The sequence below is a fragment of the Aptenodytes patagonicus genome, chromosome 11, assembly GCF_965638725.1.
Source record: "Aptenodytes patagonicus chromosome 11, bAptPat1.pri.cur, whole genome shotgun sequence".
Classification (NCBI taxonomy): domain Eukaryota; kingdom Metazoa; phylum Chordata; class Aves; order Sphenisciformes; family Spheniscidae; genus Aptenodytes; species Aptenodytes patagonicus.
The window spans coordinates 12428307-12448653 of NC_134959.1; the positions used below are offsets into that span (position 1 = coordinate 12428307).

At 39.7% G+C, this 20347-nt stretch overlaps 1 protein-coding gene across 2 annotated transcripts in view; it reads left to right on the forward strand.

The window, feature by feature from the left end:
• LOC143165608 (neural-cadherin-like) overlaps positions 1-20347 on the forward strand; it is an 84128-nt gene that overhangs the window by 5780 nt on the left and 58001 nt on the right. For both annotated transcript variants that reach the window (XM_076349162.1, XM_076349161.1), the window contains exon 2: positions 1470-1582. The gene's annotated coding sequence lies outside the window, so the exon portion shown is untranslated. The remainder of the gene's footprint in view (positions 1-1469; positions 1583-20347) is intronic.

Here is a 20347-nt window from a genome sequence, read left to right on the forward strand (position 1 = left end):
TGCAAAGTACTTGAGTTCATGTGTGACTTTCAGCCCATGGGAAAATCCAGTGAAATTAATATATATATATATATGTATGTAATTCCTACTTTAGGATTGTCATCACTCATGGATTTGCTCTGCTATGGAAGTGCCAATAGTTACTTTAACCTGGCTGAAGCCATTAATGTGATTTTTATTGCTTTATATGCTTTGATACCTTAATTTTTTTAAACATCTGCAATAAATGTTTTTTCTTTTGCTTTATCAAGAATTAGAGCATGAATGCCTTTGGGGTTTTTTTGGCTAAAATCTTATACCTCGGATTGTTCATTCTCTTTCTGGGTAATGTATTTGTGCCCATATGCAGCAGCTGTGTTTAATGAGCTGGAGCTCAACAAAGCCACTAAAACATGGACTCTGCATTATCAGCACGTATATGAAGTGAGGGGTGGACTATGGATTAAAACAACTTCCTGTTTTTTCTTTTGGAATTGTAATATATCATCATGTTCTTCTATAATAGTGTTTACTGTATTGCTAAATTTCTACAAGATGAAGCACTTAGTCACTTGTTTGTTGGTTTGATTCATGACAAATGTTGACTATATTGTCTTACTTCCTTCTTAAGTCCTTCTTAAGGACTTTCGTACCATATTTCAGATTCAAACTAGGAATTAATTTGAACAGAACAACTGTATTAACAGTCTAGAGCTACTGTATTCAGCCTAGCTGAGCAGGTTAAGCACTTCTGGTAAGAGAAGGTCAGGATTGTGCTTCTTCATTAGCTGTATTTGCAGAGGAATGTTGCTTGTTCTGAAACACGTTCCACAGCTCCCAAGTAAATCACTGAACTATGACTAACAGGGAGTAGACAATTTAGAAACATCTCTTTAAAGTGAAGCTATTGGAGTTGCCAGTAGTATTGTTTTATGTAATAAAATTAGATACTCTCACTTTTCTAAAAGTGTTAATTTAGGAGTTTGAAAGCTCTTGCTAAATTTAGATACGGTAGTATACCCTTGTTGTCCACCAAAATTAATTTTTGCTTTAAAAAAAAACCCCAAACAACCCCAAACAAACCCTTCCATATCCTTTGAATTTGATAAATTTGAAGTGTGGTTCTATTAAAAGATACTACCATGTAAAAATCAAATGCATTAACCTAGCAGTTCTCTCCTGTGTATTGAGTATCTGTTTTCTTTAGTAACAGAGATAAACTATTGCTATTTTTTTACTTGTTTTTGGAAATGACACAGGTAGAAGAAGTGCACTAGATTTGTGGTTCGTCTTGTTTTTTTTCTTTTTTCAGAAGTATTTCTTGCATTCCAACTATTAAATTTTGCTCTAGCTTATGGAAGAGAATCTACTTTGAATGGTATGGAACAATATTGGTTTTAATTATTTAATTAAGAGTGCGTGGAGTAGAAGATGCATGTTAAAAACGTTTAAGTTAACCTACTTTAACTCACTGTCTGTTACCCCTTTAGGCTGCTGTTTCATAAATAGAGATGAAAAGAGAGACAGAAGCGTAAATGGAGGCCAGATTGCACAGAATGCTACAGAGGAAGGTAATCAAAAGACTAGAGCTGGGAAAGGAAAGGTGAGACTGGGATAAAAAATAGCGCTTGCTCCTTTTTTACTTTTGTCATTTACTGTTGCTTAGGTCAAGGTATGGTGAGAAAATCTGAGCTGACCCCTGCAGCATTTTATATATTCCACACACATGTGAGTCAGCAGCCCTTCTAAGAAAGGGTTGCGGAAGCAGGACAAAATTGAATATTAAAACTGTATTATAAGGAAAGCAGGCGATCTGCTGCCTGAGCAGTCTTTTACCTAGAATTATTTACAATAGCATTAAATAAGAGGTAGACTGACTGCCTTTGGCTTGTCTCACCACACCTTCGTATAACGTGAAGGAAGGTGATGAATCCTTCATGGAGGCATCATTCCTTACTGATTCCTTGGGCTGTAGAAGCAAGAAAATTTTCTGTGTATTCCCTTGTATAATTTTTCCATATGCCCTGATTGCAGCCATAAGCTTTGGTTTCTAAATTGCCAGTGATAATATGCTTGAGTATTTTTAGCATGTAAGAGCTTGAAGTGGAAGTCAGCCAAATTAAAATACTAGTTTAGGTTTGTATCACTGAAGAGCTTCTTTAATTTCCAAAGGTGAAGATGAGCTAATTACTTTAAAACTTTAAAGGTAGTTTCTGCCTTTGTAAGTAGTATAGTATTCTTTATTACTCACTAAACCCAAATATTTCTTACAATAATTGTCGATCTGAGTGACACACATGCTAAGTCTGGTGTATAGTATAAGACACCTCAGATGAGCACAGACACCAGTGTTTGGTACTGTCACACTGTTCATAGTTATTTAAAAAAATGTTATCTTCAAAGGATACTCTATACAAACCTGTTGTAAGTACTTTTTTGTTAAATGTGCTGATGTGTGGTATTTAAAAATTTGGTTTGTACCACTTAGGAGATAACCCCTCCCAAATCTAGAAAATCTCTATGAAAGAGTGTTGCATTGGATCTAGGTCAGTCCATCTGTGGCTTTCAGAGCTACTGACCTTGGCAGATGTGGGCTCCCTGATTTTGTAGCAGTTGTGTGCTCCAGACCCTGGAGGCCTTAATATCCCAAGCCATAGGGCTGCAGTCCATATGATGTGCTTCCCAGAACTGCAGAATCTGGAAGACCAGGTTTCTCAAACAGACCTATAGGCAGGATGCTGAGAAGCTCACCAGAAACCTGCCTGGCTTCTGCTGGAACCTGGGCAGAATTGAATCAGACATGTTTTCTTTGCCAAATCTGCAAATTCTGACAATGTAAATTGTGTTCTTCTGATTAGTTCTGCTGAGGTGAAAAGAGTTTGGGATTCTGAAACACAGAGAAATGTGATGACCAAAACAAAAGATATTGAAGTTTTGGAGAATTATGCTTGTAAATAGGAAATACAAGCAAGAATGAATTGATTCTTTCTGTTCACTGCATGTATACAAGTAATTGAAAAATACTCTAAGCAAGGTTTACTAAGATTTAGTGTCAGACATATGCATTCATTGTGTTTTATGTATTGAATGCAAAACCAGCTATCTGCTTCCACATAGACATTGTATTAAGGCAGTTATAGGGATGAAGCATAGTTTTGAGAAAAATGGATGTTTAGAGAGTAGTATGAAGTAATTTACAAAAGTCATTATTTAAAAAAAAGTGAAATGACTCTGTGTCAGTCACGTAAGTCAAAATTCTGATTAATAAAAAAACTTCATCATGTGAAAACTTAGGATTTTTAAGAAGAGCTTTTCTATAAAGATTTTCAAGCTGTTTACTGAGAATATTAATAATGTAATTAATTTGTTAAGTAGTAAGGCACCAGCCAGGGAAAACAGAATATACCGTTAGAGTGCTATTCAGTGAGAATTTATTGTTACTGTATTGTCTGATTTCAACACACCTCAGATTTCACTTTTTTTATGTATGTATAGCTCATTTAATTTGATTATAAGTTATGTAGGAGGTGTTTCTGACTGCGTAAAAGTATGTCCATTTACACAGATTATTGTAATTAAAGCATTTATTCTTACCTTCTTGGACTTGTATATAGCACACTATGCTTAACAGCAGAAAGGGTCTTCCAGCTGGTTGAAATAAACTGGAAAGTAATTGTTGTAAAATACTGAAAGATGTTGAAAATGTAATCAGTTTTTCAGTTCTGGAGAAAGGATTCTGCTCTTAGCATGACAGAAGGTGTTTCTTGCACTCATTCGACTGCTAGCTTCCAAGAAAAAATTGTGAAGTATAGTGAGAAAGCTGCATAAAGAGCTAGCAAGGATTAGGCAACAGCAGCTGTACTTCTGAATAATTTAGGTTTAGTTTGCAAAATTATACAGGAAAGGTTTATCACTTACACTTGCATTTGAGAAAATGGAGCTACAAATGTTGTTATAAAAAGTGACAATGTACAAACCATCTAAAATAGCACAGGGACTATCTTGTCACTTTGGGCTAGATCCTGCAGAGCTGTGTGCCAAGAGACTTGCAGAATCATGACTGGGAAGTAAATAGCGTAGAAAGAGCTTCCTTTGTCTAGATATGCAGCAAGGCAGAACCCTTCCTGAAAGTTTAAACTAGTGCTTGAGAGTAATGTCTGTCAGGTGTACCAGATAACATGTACATCAGCTTGCTCCAGAGGGGTATATTAATTCTGTTATGGATATATATTCATAGTTATTTCTAGTAAAAGATCCTAGGGGACTTCCAGCCCCTTTCTTCCCTTTGAAAGCCAGCTATTGAGTATGCGGCAGTCAAGAGCACTTGCTGCTTCAGGCATATTTGCCTTTTGATCAAAAGCAAAGTGTGCCACTTTTCCCTAAGCCATCCTGCCCTTCAGCTACAAGGTGTATGTAAAATGGGAGGAATGATTAGCATCATTCTGCTCTCCTGCCTCAATATTTACAGTGCAATTCCATAAGGTTAAGGCAAGATTTTCCTCAGAATGTTTCCTGTTCATGTTTTAAAGGAAATCTAATTTGTAAAACACAAATCCTGCATCACATACTTGGCATGATGTTTCTTCAAAAATTTACGTTAATATTATAAATCAGTAAGTTAAAAAGACTATAATTCAGTAATTTTCAGACATGAATTAATCATTTTTGAGAGAGATCATGATTTTGTCTTGGCCTTGCCATCACCTGATGGCACAGGTGAACCTCAGTACCCAGCAGGTCAGTTGTGCTTGACGCTGTGTGTGACCACTAGAGGTCTTCGGTCTTGTGAGATCTCTGGAAACCATGCTTACCTTGCACTCCAGGCTTGCAAGCTAGCAATCCGTACAGCCTGTGAGCCTAGTCGGGAGACTTGTGCTGAGGTGTGTAGGTGTACCTTTAGAGTTGTAAGTCCTGGCTTTTACAGAGAAAAAAGAGGGAAACTTCTGCTTACTGGATTAAAAGATGCACACAGGTAATTCAAGGCAGGAGCAAGAAAAGAATTCTTGCTTTAGTGTGAGAACTGATGCTTCTTAACTGTCAAATCCAAAATTAGAGCTAGCGGAAATAGAGGGTGTTGCTATAAATGGGAGAATCGTCTGGAACATTCAGAGAACACTGATGTAACCTCAGAGAGCGCTGTTGAACAGTCAGCAAAAGGAAGCAAACGATGTGTAAAGTTTATTATAGTCTCTAGATCTCAATAAACTTGTGAAGTTTATTTATCTTCAGAAGAGCTGAAGAGCTTGTATTGTAAAGTCAGTGCCCATACGGCCAGGACTTCTGGAGATGGGCTGAAGTCAGAAAGATTCTGACTGTACAAGCATCCAGGGCGCCCACTTAGATTCCCATTAATTTGCAGAGTTAGTAATTGGATGAGAGTCTCAAGTATTTGTCTATGATTACCATAGGGCAGTGAACTATAAAAATCAACAACCTTTTATTTTTTAACAAACGACTGTATAAAGTTTCTATTTTCCTAAAAAACCCTTGTGCATTCTCTGAGTTTTCTGTCTACATACCGATTAAAATAATATAGGTTGAATTCTGCATCTGAAACCATGGATGAGGCTCATCTTTAAAGTCAGTTAGAACCACATTTGTGTCTAAATTAATTAAAATGTCTGTTGAATTTTTGATGCAGAAATGAAAGACCTTTCAAAATGTAGTTCTGTTCCTGGTACTTTTTCTCAGGTTTTCACAGAGAGAAATCCTAGTGGACATAGAAAACGGAACTCACTAACATGATCCCACAAAGTGGTTTGATCAAATACTAGTTGTGGATTCTTCATTGTATCCTACTAGTTAGGGAATTGTTGGAAAAGTTCCTTTTATTTTGGAGCCATATAAATCTTTGTGACCAAGTTATGGGTTCTTCCCATCCCGATCTGTATTGCCCTTTGCTCTGTACACAATCCATAGACCTCAATTTTTTTCTTTTTTTAAGACCAAAAAAAAAAATGCCACCACAAAAGCACTGAAGATAACACCCCATATCAGAGGGTGCTTTTATACAGAGATTTCAAGGCCATTGTAACTCTGTGAGGAAAACTTCTCCTAAGAACCTGCATTATCTTAACTTTCTACATCAATACGAATGTAGTATTTTCAATTTTTTTAAAGAAGGTATATTCATTATTATTATTGCTAATTATAATGAAGATTTAATTCTGTTAGAGAAATGGATGAAAGATTGACCCATTTATTATTTCATCCTAATCAAGACATCCATGCCTGCCTTGGGATTCAGATATAGCAACTTCCTACACTATGGGGTTTATGCCAAAGTAGAATTGAAAATGTTGGAATCTCGGGCATATTTGAGGCATGGGAGAAACAATGCCTATGTAGTACTCCAGATGAATTTCTTTCGTTTCAGGTAAATGGTTCCGCCTTTCTGATGGGCCACCAGAGCTTTATCGGTAGCACTGTTCTACCTCGGATGGCATTTCCTCAGCCTTTTTTCCCCTCTTCTGTGCTTCAATGCATGTTAGGGATAGATGTTTTACTTTTGGAAGTTCTTGTACCTATTCCATTCTGTGGGTGAACAGAAGAGCAATCCTACCCTGGACCCCAAAGAAATTTGACAGTCTGAAATTGCTACTGACTGTTGGTGTGAAAGGGGAGGAAGGGGAGTACAGCTACTCTACAGCTGCCAATAGCGTGCTGCTTGATTGAAAGAGGACACGGCATGAGGCATAAACGGAGATAATATGTTAATGTATGAAGCTGATGATTTGTACGTCCTTAATTCCATGCAGGATGAAATGGGGAAGGTCACTCTTGTGGTGATAGTAGAGCACTTGGATTTTTCATTCTGAGTCTCCCGTAGTCTTCCTACTTGATCCTGGACTCCCATTTCCCCATAAAGGCAACCAGTTTCTCTAAAATGGTATCGGGAAGGTACAATATTGTGTTTATAAAGTTTTTCACAGTCTTGGTTGGGAATTATAAGGAAAATGCTCAGTTTTATAAGAAAAGTAACCATTATTCACAGTCTCATAAAATTTGAGTGATGCGACTAATACATAGTATCTTTTTTTTTTTTGCTTTTCTCTAGTCTCGGAATGATTCTTAAGATTAAATAAGTGATTTACATACTACATAAATATAGCTAATGCCTGTTTTACTTTATTCTTGTGTTTGACTTTATTCTTGAAAGCACAATTCTGTTTTGAAGAGAAACTGTTTAATATCATAACTTTCTCTGCAACATACCTGATTTATGTAGTCAGTTAACTTTAATGGGGAAATTTAGTTTTATCGGTTTTTTAGTTTTACTCACTTGTGCCAAAAATCCAACACGGTTGGATTCAGTGTTGGATTCTATTTCTTTCTCTTTATTACCAGAAACATTCTCTAGTTAAGCTACATTTCTTCTAAAAAATTTGTTTTACCTTTGCAAATCTGGATGTATTAGGGAGCTGATTACTTGTCACTAAAGATGTAACTTTAGGCCAGTGACATTGCTCAAGTACAAGCTGAGGGCAAAACTGGGATTTTGTAATACGTAGCTATCTAGAAATCAACAAGAAGATATTTTCAGCAGACACCTGAGTGCTGGGACTCTGTTTGACGCATGGGACAGACTGCAGGACGTCACCCGTGCGCTGATGCCCGGGATAAGTGGATGACGAACTTGGCTCCTGGGGAGGGCAGGGGGCTTGAGGAGGTAAAGCAAGCGGTGAGATGATTACGTAAGAAGGATGATTTGGGCTAACGGGTAGTTAACCCAGTAGGGACGGTTTATTGGGTACGAACTTGGGACGCGCGCACCGCTGCCCGCAGAAGGCAGGGTGGAGGCGGCAACTGCCCCCGCCCCAGCGCAGCTCCCGGCGTGGCGGCGCTGCCTCCGGCCCCGGCCCCGGCCCTGCCCCGCGGGCGCGGGGAGCGGCGCGGGCGGGCGCCGCGATTGGCCGGCCGAGCCCCGCAGGCGCGGGCGGCGGTCCCCGCGGCCCCGGCCCCTCCCCGCCCGCCCGGTCGCCGAGGGGAGCGGCGGGCAGCGCCGCGCAGCCCGCCCGGCAGCCGCCGCCGCTCGCAGCCGTCATGGGCCCCCGCGGAGCCCGGCGCGTCGCCGGCTGCCTGCTGCTCTGGTGGGCTCTGGCCGCCACCCGCGCCGCCCCGCGGAGGAGGCCCTCGTTCGTCGGCCACGTCGCGGAGAACCGCCCGGCGGGCACGCGTGTGCGCGGGCTGAGCATCCCCCTGACGCGGCTGGGGCCCGAGCCCTGGTGCGCCAAGGTGCAGGGGCGCCGCTGGCACCTGCAGCTGCTGGGCGAGGGCCACTCGCACTTCCAGGTGTCGCTGCACGCCCGCACCGCCCGCGTCTGGCTGCGCACCAGCCGCCCGCTGGACCGCGAGGCGCGGGCGCTCTACTCCTTCCGCCTGGGCTTGTGCTGCAAGCGCTGCCTGCCCCGCGGCGCCACGGCCGCCGAGCTGGCCGCCCTCACCGTCCGCGTGCTGGACGACAACGACAACGCGCCGCGCTTCGTGGGGGGGCCGCGCCCCGGCGTCACGCAGCTCCGCGTGGAGGAGACGCTGGCGCTCAAGTCCCAGGTGTGGCAGGCGCGCGCCGAGGACGCGGACGCGGGCGCCAACGCGGAGCTGCGCTACTTCGCCCTCCCGCGCAGCGCCCACTTCTTCGTGGTGCCGCGCAGCGGGCGCGTGGTGCTGGTGCGCTCCCTGCTCCACCTGCGCGCGCCCATCCTGCTGCGCCTCTACGCGCGGGACCGCGGGCGGCCGGCGCTGCTCAGCGACCCCCTGGAGCTGGAAGTGCTGCCGCAGGCCACGCGGCTGCCGCCGCCCCGCGCCGCCGCCCGCCGGCGCCGGGCCCTGCTGCCGCCCGCCGCGCCCCTGGCGCTCTCCCTGCCCGAGGACGCCCGCCCGGGTAGCCGCCTGGCGACGCTGGCTCCGGCGCGCTTCGCCTCCGCCTGGTTCGAGCTGGTGTCGCCGCCCGTCGAGGAGTCGCCGGTGCGCGTGGAGCGGGAGAGCGGCGAGGTGACGCTGGCCGCGGCCCTGGACAGGGAGGCGGCGGCCTCCTGGGAGCTCGTCGTCCGCGTCCAGGAGCGCCGAGGTAGGTGCGGGCGTGAGGACAGGGGCTGCGCGCGGACAGGGCCCCCCGCGGTTGCAGCTGCAAAAGAAGTTGTGTCTTATACGGTGTAGTGGTCTTGTCCTGTCAGTAAGTTGGAGGATGGCTTGTCTTTTAAGGAGTAAAAAGTCCCCAAGTGACAACAAGCACATAGCGATGGTTTAGCATCAGGTGTCATATGCTGTTTTGTCGTGGAATGTAGTTTTGATCTTTTAAATCTGTAAATTATTAATATTAAAACACTGTAGGTGACAAGAAGCATTACACAGTTTAGTGACTATGGACTGTACAGCTATGTAAAAATGCTTGGAGCAGTAAGGTGCTCATTAGAATTTAACTATTTCACCTGTTAAAATTCTTAGTCATTAATGAGCAGCATGGAAAAATGTGTAGTGTAACCAGTGTTACTTATGTTATATACGTGTTGAGACAAAGCATGTTATACATACCGCGCTTCTTACACGCAAGTGGTTTCTATTAAAATGCTTCCCATAGCTCTGATCCTGTGAATGCTTAACTTGAAGCATGCCGCTGAAGTCATTGAGTTTTGAGTCGTTATTAAAGTTAAGCATGTCTGACTCACAAGCGTGATGTGAGTTTTTGCAAGATTGGTGGCTTTGTGTTTATGTGGCTGCTCTTTTTTTAAAAATCTGAGGAGTCCAATGTGCACCATTAAAATGGCATGTTTGTGATTTAAATTGTCATCATTCACAGGATCTTACTCAAGTTAAATAGAATAGCTCATTTCATTTATCTCTGGCTGATTATGTCTATTACTTTTTAAAATTCTTTTTTAATTTTGAGTTGTCATCTTGGTTAATATTTTTCACCTGTGAAAATACAGCTTAGTTTAAGCATATTTTTAATTCACTGGATGGTGGATATCCGTGTGCATTGACCATGTCTCTTGTTATTTTCATGTTACTTGTGATTGTAACAATGTTCTGAAGATTGTCTAGAATGTGAGTGTTCTGGAGAAAATTGTATCAGCAGAAATGAGTTGGTTGGCTTCATCTTGGAAAGGTTTAGAAGGGGTTTTGTATTACGTGACTTCCAGTGCTTATGAAAACTATTAACTTCTCAGCAGTAACTTCTGTTAGCCACAGAGCAGCGCAGGCGGGAGAGATGAAAAGCTTCCCACACTATTCCTTTCCCTCATCTCTTCTGTTTTCTGACTGAGGGGCAGCCCACAGGAGCAGGAGGCAGTTTATTCCTGGGTGCCTGTTAAATCCCTGGTGATGCCTACAGGGATTCTAATTAGTGCTGACAGTTTCAGTGACATGGATACTCCCCCCTGTGAAGCAGGCTAGATCACCAACTCGTTTCACTCTGGTCCTGAGGAACGACTCTCAGATCCTTCTCTCGTTCTCACTTGGTTTTTGTCATGCCTATTGCTGTAGCATATTGATGTCAGTCACTTGTACTGGCTTTGTGCTGTGTTCCAGCTTGAGCTTTGGCTGCTAACCAAGATGTTGATAGGCCAATTTCCAAAACACAAACGCTTTCTGTGTCCTATCTTCGCTGCTCAATCTTGATCAAGGCTACATGCCAAAGGGGATGTCATTGCTCAGGGGCAGTGACAAAATCTGTCGGGTCAATCTGAGTATGCTTCTGGGACGTTCACCCACTCTGTCATGTAGCTCAAGTTTCAGCCCTTAGTTGGTGTCACAGCTCCCTCTGTCAGGATCAAGAAGATGTTTTTAGAAAAGTGGTAGCTAACCTTGCCCCCGGTTACTGCTAGCCTCACTTTTGTGATTGTAAATTTTGCTCTTACCTAGTCTGAATATAGAAGTCTGAGATTGCCTGGAACAAAGCTTGTCACTCTGTCATGCCAGAGACTTAATTTCCGAAGCAATGCTTGCTAATGCAGTTAAAAAAACCCGAACTAACTTTAACTTACTTTCAGGGATTTTTTTTTTCACCATCTTGTAGTTTTACTAAATAGTTTGGAGTGTTTTCCATTAGCCTGATTATTACTGCTAGTAGTATGAAGTAGTAAGATAATAATCTCTAAGAAATATGTAGAACTAGATTCTGACTCTCAGAGACTAGGTAGACAGCAATTAATTGTGGACAGCACAAATGGTGTATTTGAGATGCTAGTGGTTTTAAGTTTCTTTGTTTAAAGGAGAAAAATACACCTTTATTAGTACTAGTTTTTTCCATCAGATAAAGGTTAATAATGACTTGACACCTTTAAAACTCTTAAGTTGCAGAATGCTTACATTCTCATTTTATAGGAGTTAAAATACATAGGTATTTGAAACAGATTTAGAAAGTTATGTCTCTCTCCTTACTTGCAATTGAAACTTCAGTAATGTGAGAAAAGATAACCAAAAGGATGGGATAGGAGAGGGAGAAAGATGTCTAGCAGAACTAGATGTTTTAATCCTGAAATAAGGAAGATACAGAAGATTGCAAAAGCTCCAGGAAAAAAATCCGTATTTATGGAAGTGAGCTCTCAGGATGAATTAAAGCGTGGAGATGGTTACACTGAATTTCGTTGTGAATAAAAGTGTAAGTTCAGGTTCTTTCTGCGGTTTGTTTGCTTTGCTTTTAACATTTGTGCTGGCTTATTTTACATTGTACATAACCATAAACGTTCCAGCAGCTACCGTTTTCTAGTATTAGAACTTACGGTATCAGATGTTGATTTAAGTTCAAGTGGTATAAAGTTGTATTAAGTCCTTTAATATATTTTTCATTTTCTACTCCCGTAATTTTTGCTGCCTGGTAGCTGGAAATTGAAAATTAACCAATATTTAATTCTGGCATTAGTCTCTTCCTCAACCCAGGCAACGATGTCAAGGATAAGACAAGATTTTTGATGTTTTAGCATAAAGTCTACCCTCTTTGTCCTTTATCTTTTCAATGTAGTTTATTATGATGCATTGGTAGTGTGCACTTCATTACCTAAAGTAGTAAAAAATGCTTAAAAGCATTGTGGCACAAGTGGTCCTAATACAGCTCTAGGAAGAAAAACTGGTTTTGTTTGGTTTTTTTTTTTTTCTTTCTGATTGAGTATTCTCAAAATAGTAGCAAGAAGACTGGTAGATGGTAATAAGGCAACATTCAGCAGCGTTCCTTCCTAGTTTATGTGACAGCCCTTACCCTTTAGTTCATAAATGGGACCGTGTAGGAGATGTCCTGTTCCTGAATTAATTTTTATTCAGAGGAGCACAAAGGATATGTAACAGGCTGCATGTTTGTTTATTTTTTCTCTTCAGCTAAAATAGAATTTTAAATACTTTCCTGTTTGCTTCCTCTCAATTCTGTCCTGGATAATCAACATGGCAGTGTGTCCAGGGCTGGTGTTCCATTGAAGTAAATACTGTTCCAGATGCAACCAGACCTTTAGCATCTCAATATCCAGATAATCTTCCACATGTTCATAGAAGAAGAGGGTTTTCCCACTCCGAGTTGCAGCTTGTTGAAGGTATGAGCTAACCTAGCTCACTCCACTTGGGATGGGAAGTAGCTACCAATGTAACAGATTCACTCCTCACTACGTGGAGTTATTTCTTAGTCGAACGGTATGGTGTGACCATAGGCTTGGTGCTGGTGTACATTTTCCTGTGTAGGGGTAGCTTTGAGGGGCATTTGCAGTATGAGCAACTCTTCGACATGCAGGGTTGGGTTTTTTGGCAAAGTTGCAGTTGAGCTTTAAGATTTATTGTAGTGGTGTGGACAAATCACTATTATCACCGTTGTCATTACCAGTGCAGCTACATGCTGTAGTTACTTTTTGACTGGACATATTTTGGTTATAAATTTCATGATTTTTTTTTTTTAAATATAGATGGCAAAAAAATCTATAATTTGTTTGGTATTCTTTGAAATAATAAGTAATTATTTTGTGTATTTTAGTGCTACAGTAAAATTAACTGCAATCTATAGAGGAAATAGTATGTTACTAGTTCTGTTTATTCACCATGTATCTTTTTGTGGCCATTCGATAGTTTGTAGATTTAGTTTTAACATAGTTTATATGTTTTCTGGAAGCAGTAGTCACTGGAAAGCAGTAACAGGAAAATCTGGACCTGTAGTGCTAAGTGCCTTTTTTATGATGTGGGTTCTGCTGTACTTGTGGAGGAGTAAGAATTCCAGGTCCTGGACAAGAGAGGAGATACTGTCTTGTTTTGTAGTTCAAGTTCAGGTGAGTTCCTCACATGACTTCTAAGAAGGAAGGTTTGAAAACAGGCAGAAGTCAGTTTTAAGAAATAGAGATCACAGATCAATCTTTAGGTCAATAGTTTTCATAGATTGGTAGGATGTTACCTTTCCAATTAGGGCTGACGTGTCCAACATGATTGTCAGGTCTTGGAGTGCAGTAACGGGCCCCTGCAGCTCCCCGCTCCCTGGGTTTGGCTGTCCATGTTCAAGGCCAGCTCTGACACAATGCAGCCGGCTAACCTTGGATCAGACAGTTAGTTGTCAGAAGCCTTGTCTGTGGCCTCTGCCCCATGTCTCAGGAGCTGCACTTAAGCTCAGGTCCTTTCCTGAGCTCCCCCAGGAGTGTGCTGTACTTGGCTGTGCATCTTGCTGACCCTGACACTGCCTTGCTGACTTGGCTTCCTGCTTGACCCGAGGCACACCTGATACTGCATATTTGTCTGGTGACCACTGGACTGTTGGATGGACCAGGTTTATGTCACGGGAGCTGTTCTGCTCTTCTTGCTCAGTGACAGGGAGGTCCCTGCCTGCCTTGCTGTCACCCTTGACTCCCATTTGACCTTACCCTGCAGAGCAGCCTGTCCTTGCTGCTCCTTGGCAGTTAAATTATGCAACTTCAGCAGCAGCATGTGTGCATTTGTATAAAATATTCTCTGTACCGTGACTACCTTGAGAGCTTAAGTTGCTGTGCCTGGACATTGGACAGAAAATTTAATCTTAAGACGGCTGAAACCACTCATTTGAAATTGAAATATGACCCAACAATGTTTATGGTTTTTGTAATTTTACAAATACGTTGGCCAAAAGAACAACAAACAAACAAACCCCACAACCCCAAACCAAAGAGGAACACCAAGAAAAACTCATACATTAGTTTGAGCAACAAGATGCTAAACAGAATTCCGAAATTTCAGGGTTTAACTTCATGAGCATGTTTTTTGGCACATGGTCCTTGATGAGCAAATTCCTTTAGTGATCCCACTGATCACCCAGCCCTGAGCTGTATTCCTCAGTTAACCTTGCCTGGAAGGAGTGATGGTTATGCTCACGTTTTCTGTAGCATTTCAGATTTTATCCCATTTCATTTATTGGGCCACAATTTATTTAGTCTTCACAAAAGCGTAATACTATTTTAAGTTTTACCCAGTGAACAGAAGGTAAAATTTCTTAGAGTGTCATACACATTAATATTTTAACATAGAGCTAGCATTTAATTTGAGAAGGAGCCATTATTATTCCATTAATGCTTGGGGAAGTGCAGGAAAGATCCTGTCTCTCTAATCCTCTGTCATCTCAAGCTCCTCTGACCTTACTTCATCCATGGGCATTAGCTTTGTAATCCCCTGTTGTTCATTTTTTCTTATCAGAGGATTTACTAAGTGTGATGTTTGACATGCCTTCCAAATAGTTAACAGCAGTCACTTATATTTTAAGTATATTTGTCCTGTTTAAATTCGACATATAGAGTGGAGATACCAATTTTAGTGATGTGTATATTTTAAACCTTGAAGGTTTTCATGCTTGGAAGCCAAGGATCATCTGTTTTAATTTTATCTGAGGCCTTAGTCCCTTACTAGCTGTATTGATTCTGTGTGGATCATCCCTAAGAATTAAGTAGCTTCTGGGTGATGTTTTGTCTTTTACAATTCTTACTACCTCTTCTATGAATTACAACCATGTTAACGGTTACACATCAAACTGGGCTTAACTTGAAATCATCAGCTATTATCCAGCAGATGTGTTTTGTTAAACTGCAATGGGTTTCATGCTATTAAGTCAAAAGAAAAGGTACATTCTATGTGCATTCGGAACAACTATGGGTGTTTACAGGTTTGGAATGTTACTTATTTGTGGTAGAAAGGAATGTCTGGGGAAGCTTTAGAGCACCATACTGATGTTTATTCAGTCTGAATGTTTTGATAGTATATGCTTTCTACTCCAAGCAGTCAGATTAAAAATATCTTTGTGAGACTACTGGGACTTGAACATCAAAGCTGTTTAGATCTTCTGGCGGTTTGTCATCTCAAACATTCAGTTTCTGCAAAAGAAATAAGCTTTTTTTTTTTTTTTAAGATCTAACTAAATTTCAGCACAAATCTGTTAATCTGATGGAAGTTGTAAATTATAGAACATATGGATAGGATCTTCCTCAAAGCTGGTTTATATCATCTCCGATCGGGCATTGATTCTGACTGACATGGCAATTATGTTACACTTTATTTGATTATGAAATAGTTCTTTGTCAGTTTTTCCTAACCTCTCTTTTTTTCAGTTTGTCTCAGCAGTGTAGTGTCCAAATTTGTAGATAGAATGTCTTTAAACCTTCTTGGTATGTTTGAGTTTAGGTTTTAGAATGAAAGGGAGACTGAGACTTAGCCCACAGTAAATTTTCCTTTGACTTCAAAGTCTTTTGGTGTAAATAGGGGACAAATTCAGTATTTTGAAGACAGTTTCCTTTTAATTCACTTAATAATATACAGTATTTAATAATATACAGTGTTTCAGACAAAAACTCCAGTTTTGTTTTTCCTTTTTCTGATAAAAGAGGTCATAATTTCTTAAATAGGAAATCTGATTGCCTTAGATGATTAATCTTATGCATATAAAAATTTTTTACTTTAAATGGGAATTGCATATAAAAGTCAGTGTTAAGGAAGTGCCAGCTTTGGGATAAGGACAGTTGGGGGCAATAGAGCAGAAGAGGGTTGACACAGGTAAGGAAGGCTTTGTCTAGATGACAGCTTACTCCTCAGCACAGTTTGAAATGGAAACTGAGATTCGTCAGTCTTTCTTCCCTGCTGGAAAAACATGTTTGTGAAGTCTCACAGCCTAGTGTCCTTTCTCCCTGTAATAACAGTGCACTCAGCAGCTAACAGTTTATTGCTTTTTCCTAGCCCTAATGACAAGAGTTCTGTGTGGTACAAGTAGGCTTCAGTTTACTGATGATGCATGTAAATGTTGATACATGAGGTGCCATGGTCAGGTTTCTCTTTTTCATTTTCTTTTTCTGGAAAATTAATAATGATTTCCTGTCTTTCATGTGTTTAGGTTTGCAGTCCAGAGAATGTTAGTTCAAAAGACTTTCTGTGCATAATGATACACAGAAGTACAGCTGGCTGTGTTGGTGAGGCTACTGATTGTGGTGGCATTTTTTTTTTTCTTGCACATGATGGGCTACAGAGAAACAAACCAGATTTTCCCCAAGAAATTCTGAGGAAAATTTCAAGAAAACTTCCCATCTTACAGTGGTACGGTAGCTGTTACCTCTTTAGCTAAGTCCTCTCCTTATGATAATGCTTTTTGTCAATCAATAATAATTTATTAAGACACATGATTTGTTATTTAAGGATGTCTGTTGTGATTACTAATTTGTAGTCAATTATTTCACATCTGGGCATGTTTGGTTTTTCTGTCTGCCACTCTCAGCAGATGGATACCACACTGGGAAGTCCCTGATAACACGGTTATCACTTTACTCTCTTTTAATTGGTAATTTATAGTAAGATCCACTCTGCCACGATCTTTTAGCTCCTCTGATGCTTTCTTTACTTTTGTGCTTTTGTTTTCTGGTGTTTTTTTAACTTCTATTTTAAAAGCCAGATGAGGGTAAGGAACAGAGACATGACAGACTGTCATTATTCGGTCTGCAAAAAAGGTAAGGCATATTAGGAGGGAATGTGGGCTGTCCACAGCTTGAGCCCATCAAAGTTATCTCTTTAGAAGGTTTATGTTTTATGAATGAGCAAACCACTGTACTTAAAAGTAGCCCATCATATACTTCATGAATTTTCAGAAATGACAGTAGAGAAATGTTTGTGCATAATTGTATTTTTTTAAGGCTATACAGTAGGACTGGGTACAATAACCGGTAGCTTTTATCTCATGTTATGGTATGAAAATGGGAACAGAGATTTTTCCTGGTTGCAGCTAGAAGCTTAGGACATTAAGATTTTTTTTCTGGAAATGTATCTTCCCAAAATTTAAGTCAGTAGATATTTTACATGAAGACGTATTATAAGAGTGAGGTGTTAAGAGTTCAGTATGATATTTGCAAAGCCTCATCAAAACCACAACGTCCTCTCAGCCAAACCCAAAATATTTTACTTGGAGTAACCAAAATAACAAAATCCTGAGTTTTCAAAAAACATTTGTCTGTTTAAGGTAAAAGTCTTAGAAGTTGGAGCAACTTAAACAAAAAGAAAAATACTGACTTGAATACTTAATTTGCTCATAGATGTAGACCAGAATGTAATAGCGATACTGACCTAAAGGCTTGCAAGACTTCTAATATTCTCATAATCTCCTTTTAAAAATAAATTGAAATGACCTAAAAATGCCAGGAGCAACCTAGCTTCTCACCCACTACTGTTTAATCATAATAATATAATACCTCTTCCCCCAGTACATTCAAGGAATGTATAATATTTGTCCACAATTGTAGAGACATGTTCAGTCAAGTACATATTCTATATTGTCAGATTTTTGAAATTGGAATGTCTGGCATTATCAGTTTTATCAATTACACTGAAGCAGAGAAGCCTACATTTTTTAACGAATACAAGGATTTTATTTTCAAGTCTCGTCTTACAAAAGTATCCATTCAATTTTTGAGAGAAAAGACAGTCATATAATCCTAATGAAATCAGAAGTCTGAGAATACGTTGGATTTCACAGATTGACAGCATCTTTTATAATTTGACATGGTGAAAAGAGATGGGTTTAGAGGCAACTCCAACTTACAGTATTTGAAATTGCAATCAAACTATTTCAGCACGCATGATTTTCAAGGCTTGGTTTAACCAGTGTAACATTCAAAAGTTGTTGTTAACTGAATGATTAAGTATTAAAGCTGTCTTCTCCTTCCTGCCACCCTCGGTGTAACAATATACAGGTAGGTGGGGGAATATTTTTTTTTCAGTTGCTGTATGAAAGGACAGGATTTATTAGTTTGCAGTGTCTGTGTGCAATCCAATGAGTCTTTATAACCCGACTTCAATATCAGGTTGGAGGAGCTAGTTCATGTTACTTTACGTTGAAACCCTTTCCTAGAAAAATAACGGTGAACACCACAAAAGAGTTTTTTCAGATAAACCTGGATTTGGTAGATCCATAAAGAACTAGTGAAGAACCTAAAGAAGAAAGGAACAATTATCCGATCAAGATATTTGGTTGCTTCTTGTAATTTTCAGTATGTTCTTCAATTTTGACAAGTCTTTAACTTGGACTCACCTAGAGGTTCATGATTTTGAGAGGGCTTTCTGTTCCTTCTGAATATTAAGTCCCTCTATACGTCTTAAATTTGACATGAAAAATTACTAATTATTTTACAAGATTGTGACACTCTATTTATTAGAAATTTTCCTACGCTTTTTGGACAAAGTATGTAACCCAGTCTTCATAGTATATGTGTATTAAGGTTTTTTCCTGTTGAGTCTGGTTTTGGTTTTTTTGTTGTCTTTTTTTTAATAAGAACAGTTTATTTTATTATACAAATGTGGTTTGTATCTCACCAAAGGATCAAATTTCTAACTTTGAATAGTTAATTTAAAATGTTATGTTTTCTCCTATATATTTAACTCCGCCTTTATTAAAGCTTCTCAATCTTAACAACTGTGCTTAATGAGGCACTGTCTGCCTTTTGATCATGGAGATTTGGAAAAAGGAGTCTAACGAGGATGCTGACGGCAGACACTGTCCTTGATCTGCACTGCTGTTTTCTGAAAGGCATTTGAATAACAGGTTTTCATGCTTTTTCTTGGAGAAGTGACTTCCTTTCAAAAAAGTGAATTTTGTCTTAAACTAGGAAGATTTTAGATATTGCAGAAATCCTGTCTGTATTATGGCTTGGACCTTGTGAACTTGAAGGAATGTTATTGGGTGTACAGTAACTCTGATTTTACTAAATGAGTTTTCTCAGATAGCTGAGGTGCCTGTGTTCTTTACATCTATTGAAAGGCTAAACAGGTGTAGCGCTAAAATTGGTCTAACATAAAACAATGGAAGTCTTAACACCTAGGGACATTATGTAGATAAATTGTGACATTCTTTGAAATGCTTCTGCTATAGAAACCAACAGTTCGATTATGTTGATGTAATTCTTACTCAGAGTATGTTGGTAGAGAACTGATTTCATTAGCCGTATGGATCTAGAAATTTGCCTACAGGCAGACCTAAAGAAAGATATTTTAGAGACTCTTTCTCTAATTTTTTTTTTTTTTAGTTGCTTACTGATGCTTTTAAAGAGCATTTTTACTATGGTTAAACTTCCCAGCAAGTCAGTTAATACTTTGCTTATGTATTTTTTTTTCCAAAGGATGAAAATTGTGAGTCATGGCATATCATATATTTCCTGTAAGCAGAAACTTGGGCCAGCTAGTGTATTACGTTACCTAATGTAGTTTGAATTCAGAGTAAGGCAGTATAATAAATCCTTCTGTTTATCAGTTTTCAACCACAGATAGGCATGAAAAATAAGCAATTATAGATAGATACCTGTGATGAGGTTTCAGCAGTGGATTATGAAGATTGATTTTGGTGATAGGGAATGAATTTCAGTGCTGCAGCTTTTGTCAGTAATATTAAGTTAAAAGGAAGTAATTCCAACTGGAGGGAATATCAGAGAAAAAGCAGACTTCAGGATGAGCTGCCCTAAGAAGGATTTTTTGATGTTACACGAATTGACTCTAATAGGGAAATAAGCAGCTAAAGTAGGAAAAACCTCTGACTAGATATTATAATTTTAGTTTTATTTTTTTATATCAATTGAAAAGGGAGCTGTAGAGAGGGCTTAGTTTTGATATTGCAAAGGGCAAATAAGTGGTGTTTGCAAACATGTGGGAAAAGCAATCTGCTCACAGAATCTGTTTTCATTAGTTTCTGTAGTGAAGAAAAATAAGAAAAAAAATAAGAAAAAATAGGAAAAAATACTTCGTGATCAAATACAAAGATGATTTTACCCTTTTGAATATGAAGTATTATTTTCTATATGACTTCTAAAAATACTAATCTTTAATTTAAGATGTTCCAGTGTTATGTTACTGTCATGTTTATGTGCAGCAAGAGCCATCTTGAGTTTTATCTCTTGTTGCTCAGTATCTGTGAGAAAACAATTTA